Genomic DNA, 7,462 nt, shown 5'->3' on the forward strand with positions numbered 1-7,462 from the left:
TATTCCTCATGACTGCTAAGGGTTGATACAAATGTATACAGGCATACATAAATGCACATGCTCACACACACTCACACACACTTACACACACACACACACACTCACACACTCGCAACGTGTACACACACATACGTCTTTTCTCCTACTCGGTCTTCCCTGACTTTTACAAGTAACTCTGTCAAAACTATTGAAAAGGTTGCAAGACGCAACGAAAATTTTAGGAAAATAAAAATAAGAAATAAATGGAAGTTTTACCGGTGAGTGTGTTACATTATAAGGCACAAAAAGAAAATGACTCTCCCCAGACACAACATTATATATATATGTGTGTGTGTGTGTGTGTGTGTGTGTGTGTGTATGTATGTATGTATATATGTATGTATGTATGTATGTATGTATGTATGTATGTATGTATGTATGTGTATATGTTTGTGTGTCTGTGTTTGTTCCCCCAACATCACTTGACAATAGATGCTGTAACCTAGCGGCTCGGCAAAAGAAACCGATACACTAAGTACCAAGCTTACAAAGAATAAGTCTTGGAGGTCTATTTCCTCGTCTAAAGGTGGTGCTCCAGCATAGCCGCAGTCAAATGACTGAAACAAGTAAAAGAGTAAAGAGCAAAGAGTTAGAAATCGACAGAGTGGGGAAAGAAATAGCAAAGCAGAGATAGTGCAAATTATGAGAGGGTGATTGAGAAGGAAAGAGTAAACGGTAACAGACTGAGAGGAAGGAAGAGAAAGAGAATATGCAAGTATAGATAACACGACTGTTAAAGGAAGTTTTCCAAACTGATGTCTGAACTATACGTTACACATCGTTCTCATATAAAGCTAATAAAACTATTTTATTATCATACTGTTATTTTTATTACAGGGCATCCTAGGTTGATCTCGTTACTGCTGGCACGTTTTTTTTTTTTGTTCCTTTCTGTTATTTTCGTTGTTCTGTTTTTGCTGTAGGCGTTATTTCTGATGATGTTGTTGCTGCTGCTGCTACTACTACTACTGCTACTGCTGCTGCTGCTACTGCTGCTGCTGCCGCTGCTACTGCTGCTGTTGCTTTGTAGCTGCTCTGCTCTTCAGAGTGTTTTGTTGCTAAATTTTTGTCACTACGATTATTGTTGATGTTGTGAGTATATTAATTACTACCATCATCATCATCATCAGTATCCGCAGCAGCAACATCTCTTCTTCTTCTTCTTCTTCTTCTTCTTCTTCTTCTTCTTCTTCTTCTTCTCTTCTTCTTCTTCTCCTTCTTCTTCTTCTTCTTCTTATCTTTCATCTGATTTCCTCCTCCTTTCTCTCCTCTTCAATTTCTCCCCCCTTCCTTCATTTCCTTCTTCTCTCCTCCTCCTACGCTTTTATCTCCTCCCCCTCATTCTCTCCTCCATTCTAGAAGTTTCTATTATGCATACCTGAGACGCTCTCATGTCAAGGACTGTGGTCAGTTGCGAAATGGCATTCGTTAATATACGCACACATTTACATACACACATACACGCGTATACATAAACTTATCTATCTATCTATTATATATCTATCCATCCATCCATCTCTCTCTCTTCATATATATATATATATTATATATATATATATATATATATATATATATATGCATAATTGTCACTAAACATGACTTGGCTGTTAGAACACCTACATTGCTAAAAATAAAGCTACACAGTTCCAATGCTGTAGTTAAAAATTGTATACATGTGTATTGACAGGGACTGTAATCACCCGAAAGCACCGTTCAAGTATTCCTTGTTCTGATCGGTCAGCTTCGGCTAATTTCGAGCGGTCCCTATTGATGAGGCTACGGAGTTAGCCGAAACTTACCGATCAATATAAGGAATTCTCGACCAGTACTTTCGGGAGATTACAGTGCCTGTCAGTACATACGTATACAGTAATATGCTTTAACTACAACGTTAGAGCATTTTAGCTCTTATCTCCAGCAATGTATGTGTGTGCGTGATATATATATTTATACATATATAATATGTGTGTATTTATATATATACTAGCAGTATCGCCCGGCGTTGCTCGGGTTTGTAAGGGAAATAACTATATAAGCATTTTTAGAGAGTTATAGCCAAAAAATAGCAAAAAATGCATTAAAAATGGAAAAAAAATTAAGGTAAATTTTTTTTTAAATCGTTGACACATCGTAGATATTTTTAGAGAGTTACTTCCCTTATATAATAGCGAAAAAAATGCATTAATATGGAAAAATATGATGGTAAATTTTTTTTAAATCGTAGACTCATCGTAGACGCACGCTATTACCCAGACGGGCTCGATATGAATCACGACTATAAGATACCCGGTTTTGGTTACACTGCACCGCAAAATGTGGGAGTAGTTAGGAATCTAAATCGTAGGAGACAGACACACAACTTCACTTTTATATATAAAGATATAAGCCACGTAGTTATATACACATACTTTGTTATATACACATTCTTAAAAGAAAATGTTATTTTATAAAGAATAAAATATTTTTGGGTTTTTCTTTTAAACGGATGCATACATTTATTAATAACTATATATAAGTGTCGTCTGTTTATACATAAACACTGTTTCATACTGCAAGCTCGGCTCGCCAATTAATACTACCAAAATTTAACGACAGAAAGTAAAATAAAAACCAATTTACCTTTTCTGTATTGTTATATCAATTCGACCGTCCGTGTGTCTTTGCAAATGTGTTGGAATGAGAAGTGAGTTGTGTTTTGGCGCCTTTTTTACTAATACAACACACGTGTTTGTATGTAGTTGTTTGAAACGTTTGTGTTTGTCACTGTCTATATGTATGTGTATGCGTGTGTGTGAGGAATGACACACACACACTCACGCACGCACACATGTACATCAATGCTTTTGGAGTGAAATGTTAAAATATTGAGTTTTCTCGAATTTTGTCTTAATTGGGGGTAAAATTGAAAGAAATTTTGTATGGCATGACCCAATGGAAGTACTTTGAAAAATCATGGGTAAACTCTCATTGAAGAAATTGTGTGAGGAGTAAATCGTTATGTATTTATTTGTTTCTGTTTGCTGTGTTTTTTTTAGTAGTGGTTTAAGGTACACTTCTCTCGTTTTATTGAAATAGTTTCACTTTAATCGTTGCAAACTTGCAAAGAGAAAGTCGTAGAAATTAGAGTGATAGCGTGAGTGAATCAGATCGCTCCCTTTTTGTGTGTGTGTGTGTGCGTGTGCTATAGCCCACACTAAGAAAAGCACTTGACTCACACACCACAATGTGAGTTTTCTCTAAATTTTGCTTAATTGGGGTTGAAATTTTAAAAACTGGACCTGGCACGACCCGATGCATTCTACTCTTAAAAATGCTAGGTAAATTGTAATTGAAGAAATCCTATATTGTAGATTTCTATAAGAGACAAAGGATACATATATATGCATGCACGCACGAGGACACACATGCATACATGGTAACATGCATATACGTCGCACATACGCATACATTCAAATATACATACAAAATGGCTTCTTCGTTACAGCATCAGATAAATTTTAGTAAACGCCCCGGCTCTGTTTCAAATACTGCCCTGTTGAACTTTGCATTTCATCACTCAGCGACGTTTGGTTACTAATTATATACTATTTTAAGTCTTCTTTCTCTTTAACTGTCCCTCATTGTATTCTCACGCTCACACACGCACCCCTCATCTCTCTCTCTCTCTCTCTCTCTCTCTCTCATTGTCGTTCTCTGAAAGAAATAATCTTTCGTCATAGACGTTGAATAATGGGCTCTGCAAAGCCTGAAAATACCCCAAACACGTGAACTGCCACGATGGAATTCGAGATAATTTATCATGGTTTGTGGGCCCAAGAGAGGACAAGGTCAGGTATACATACACACACACACACACACACCACACACACACACACACACACGCGCATGCATGCATCTATGTCATCTGTCGTGATGATTTTCCAGGAAATCCCTCAAGATTTGACGTCATAAGATGTATGTATGTGTGTGTGTATGTATGTATGCATGTATGAATGTGTGTACGTAGAAAGAGGCAAGGACAGAGGGACATACATAAAAAAAACGGTAATGGAGTGAGGAGAGAGTACTCAACACAGGCTGGTAGTCTATAAATACATTTTATGCAAATAAAAGGCAACCACCTTTTGTTTATCGTTGTTTATCTTGGCTCGCATCCAGACATCTGATCGACTAAAGAATTACAGTAGACCAGCTCTCCACTACCAGAGAGACAAGTGTCTGTGAAATGAACTTGACTTATACACACACACACACACACTATATATATATATATATATATATATATTATATATATATATATATATTGATAGATAGACAGACAAATAGATACATATCTAAGCAGATAGGTGTATAATCCAAGCTGTCTTCTCGTAGCATATCTTTTGTGTGCCTGTGTATGTATAATTGTATATACGTGTATAGTTGCATGTACGTGTTTTTTATGTCAATATGTGGATATGAATATTCTTTTATTCTTTTACTTGTTCCAGTCATTTGACTGCAGCAATGCTGGAGCACAAACATATATGTGTGTATAAATGTATGTATGTATGTATGTATGTATGTATGTATGTATGTATGTATGTATGTATGTATGTATATATATATATATAATATATATATATATATATATATATATATATATAGGCGCAGGAGTGGCTGCGTGGTAAGTAGCTTTTTTACCAACCACATAGTTCCGGGTTCAGTCCCACTGCGTGGCACCTTGGGCGAGTGTCTTCTACTATAGCTTCGGGCCGACCAAAGCCTTGTGAGTGGATTTGGTAGACGGAAACTGAAAGAAGCCTGTCGTATATATGTATATATATATATATATATATATATATGCGTGTGTGTGCCTGTATGTCTGTGTTTGTCCCCCTAGCATTGCTTGACAATCGATGCTGGTGTGTTTATGTCCCCGTTACTTAGCGGTTCGGCAAAAGAGACCGATAGAGTAAGTACTGGGCTTACAAAAGAATAAGTCCCGGGGTCGAGTTGCTCGATTAAAGGTGGTGCTCCAGCATGGCCGCAGTCAAATGACTGAAACAAGTAAAAGAGTAAAAGAGTATATATATTCTTTTATTATTTCTATTTGTTTCAATCATTTGATTGGGGCCATGCTAGAGCACAGCCTTTAGTTGAACAAATCGACCTCAGGAGTTATTGTAATGGTCTCTTTTGCCCAACCGCTAATTTACACACCAACATCGGTTGTCATGCGATGGCGGGGGAGAAACACACACACACACATACATACACACACACATATATATATATATATTCTTCTTCTTCGTCTTATTATTATTATTATTATTATTATTATTATTATTATTATTATTATTATTATTATTATTGTTATTATTATTATTATTAAGTGAGAGAGCTGTGCATGTCATCAAAGTGACATTGGGAAAAATATACGAAGCCCAGTATACTCATCATGACCACCCGTCTGATAAGGATACACCAGGCACGTGCATCACAACCATATGTGCGCGACATAGTAATCTCATATCAAGATAAACAGTGCATGACCTTGCAGGTGGGGCCCAGTTAAAAATTTATTCTGGTCGAGTAACCCATCCCGCTCAAATGGTCCCTGAATAAGGGTTGTTTAAGGATGTTGAACGAAACACCCATGTTTCCAGAGGTGAATTATTCAAACCCCAAAGAATCCCTCTCAACACATGGCTATGATGATCCCCCACTACTTCTGCTCATGATCAGAGATGCACATATTGTCAGTCACTAAGGGACATGCTCAACTGGTTACGGTCAAACAATTGACAAGCAAATCTGTGGTATTAAGCAGAATATTTGCTGTAGCCCATCTTTTAGACCAAGACAAAACATGTACATGAAAATACTTCCAATCAGTTAAGATCAGAAGCCACAGACCCAATGCCTGCTCTCTTTGTTGTTGTTGTGGTTGTTGTTGTTCTTTTTGCCGTCGTCGTTGCTGTTGTGGCTGCGGCTGGTTTTTCGTCTTTCGCTCTTCTATCTCTGGTTGTATCGACTTTGCCTTTGATCGATTCAGTGTCTATATAATTAGTACCTGTTATCTATTGGAGTCAATGAATGCAATAGTCTCACTTCAGAAATTATACATATCATTCAAATCGCTTATATAATTTTTATAGTAATTTTTATATTATTATTACTATTATCGTTTACTTTTACGCGGTGAGCTGAGTGAATCGTTACCGCAGCGGGGAAAATGTTGAGCGGCATTTCGTCCATCCTTACATTCAAATTTCATTCTTCAGCGGTCAATAAAATAAGTACCAGTCGAGTATCGCTGTCGGTGTAATCGACTTACCCCTGCCCCAAAATTGCTGGCCTTGGGCCAAAATTTAAAATCCTTATTATCGTTTACATTTTAATTTTGATATTTTGATATTTTTTACAAAATATTTTGATATTTTGATATTTTTTACAAATACATTCTACTATAATTGCATTCTTTAAAAAAACACATTTCCATTAAAAATTCTAAACTTGCTTATGCATATATAACTACTCATATGCATAAATGAATACATCTTTGTGTATCTGTCTGTGACTATGTAGGGGGGTATAAATGTGTGTCCGCGAGTGAGTATGTGTATCTACGTATATAGACGCATCACGATGGCTGTATTATTTAGCTGTATATATTAATAACAATGATGTGAGAAAATTAGTTTCCTTTTTGAAAATAAAAAAATCGGCGTTTATGATTTTAAATTGCCTGTATACGTATCAGTGATAAACTGTATCCTCTTAACACATATTTCTGATTTATTTATTTATCTTTTCTGTGTGTGTGTGTTTACTTCTCTTTATATATGTGCATATGTATAAACATATATAAATATATGCAGGAATGTACGAAATTTAGTTATTAATAATTAAGATATGTGTCTATCCATATATATGTATGTATGTATGAATGTATGTAGTAAATGTGCATATATATAGCTATTTATTTACTACCGACAAGGGGCTAAACACAGAGAGGACAAACAGGGACAGACAAACGGATTAAGTTGATTACATCCACCTCAGTGCGTAACTGGTACTTATTTAATCGACCCTGAAAGGATGAAAGGCAATGTTGACCTCGGTGGAATTTGAACTCAGAACGTAACGGCAGACGAAAATGTGCATGTATATAGCGTTAGGAAATTTATAAATTATAATGTTAAGTTAAACATTCCTACCATTCATAGGAAGATGCAGAAATTTTGAAAATGTCCAAAACTACGGAGGTGAAATATTGGAGATATGGGCTAGAGGTGATAGTCCATATAAGCCTGCCATACCTCCATAAGATTGTAGAAGAGCTGGTTTTGCCGGAAGAGATTAGATTGAGGATTTTTGTATGGCGTAAGGGGACACATGAAGTGTCCGTAGAAACACGATGAGGAAATAACAGAAAAAA

Source organism: Octopus sinensis, linkage group LG2, assembly GCF_006345805.1.
Source record: "Octopus sinensis linkage group LG2, ASM634580v1, whole genome shotgun sequence".
Lineage (NCBI taxonomy): Eukaryota > Metazoa > Mollusca > Cephalopoda > Octopoda > Octopodidae > Octopus > Octopus sinensis.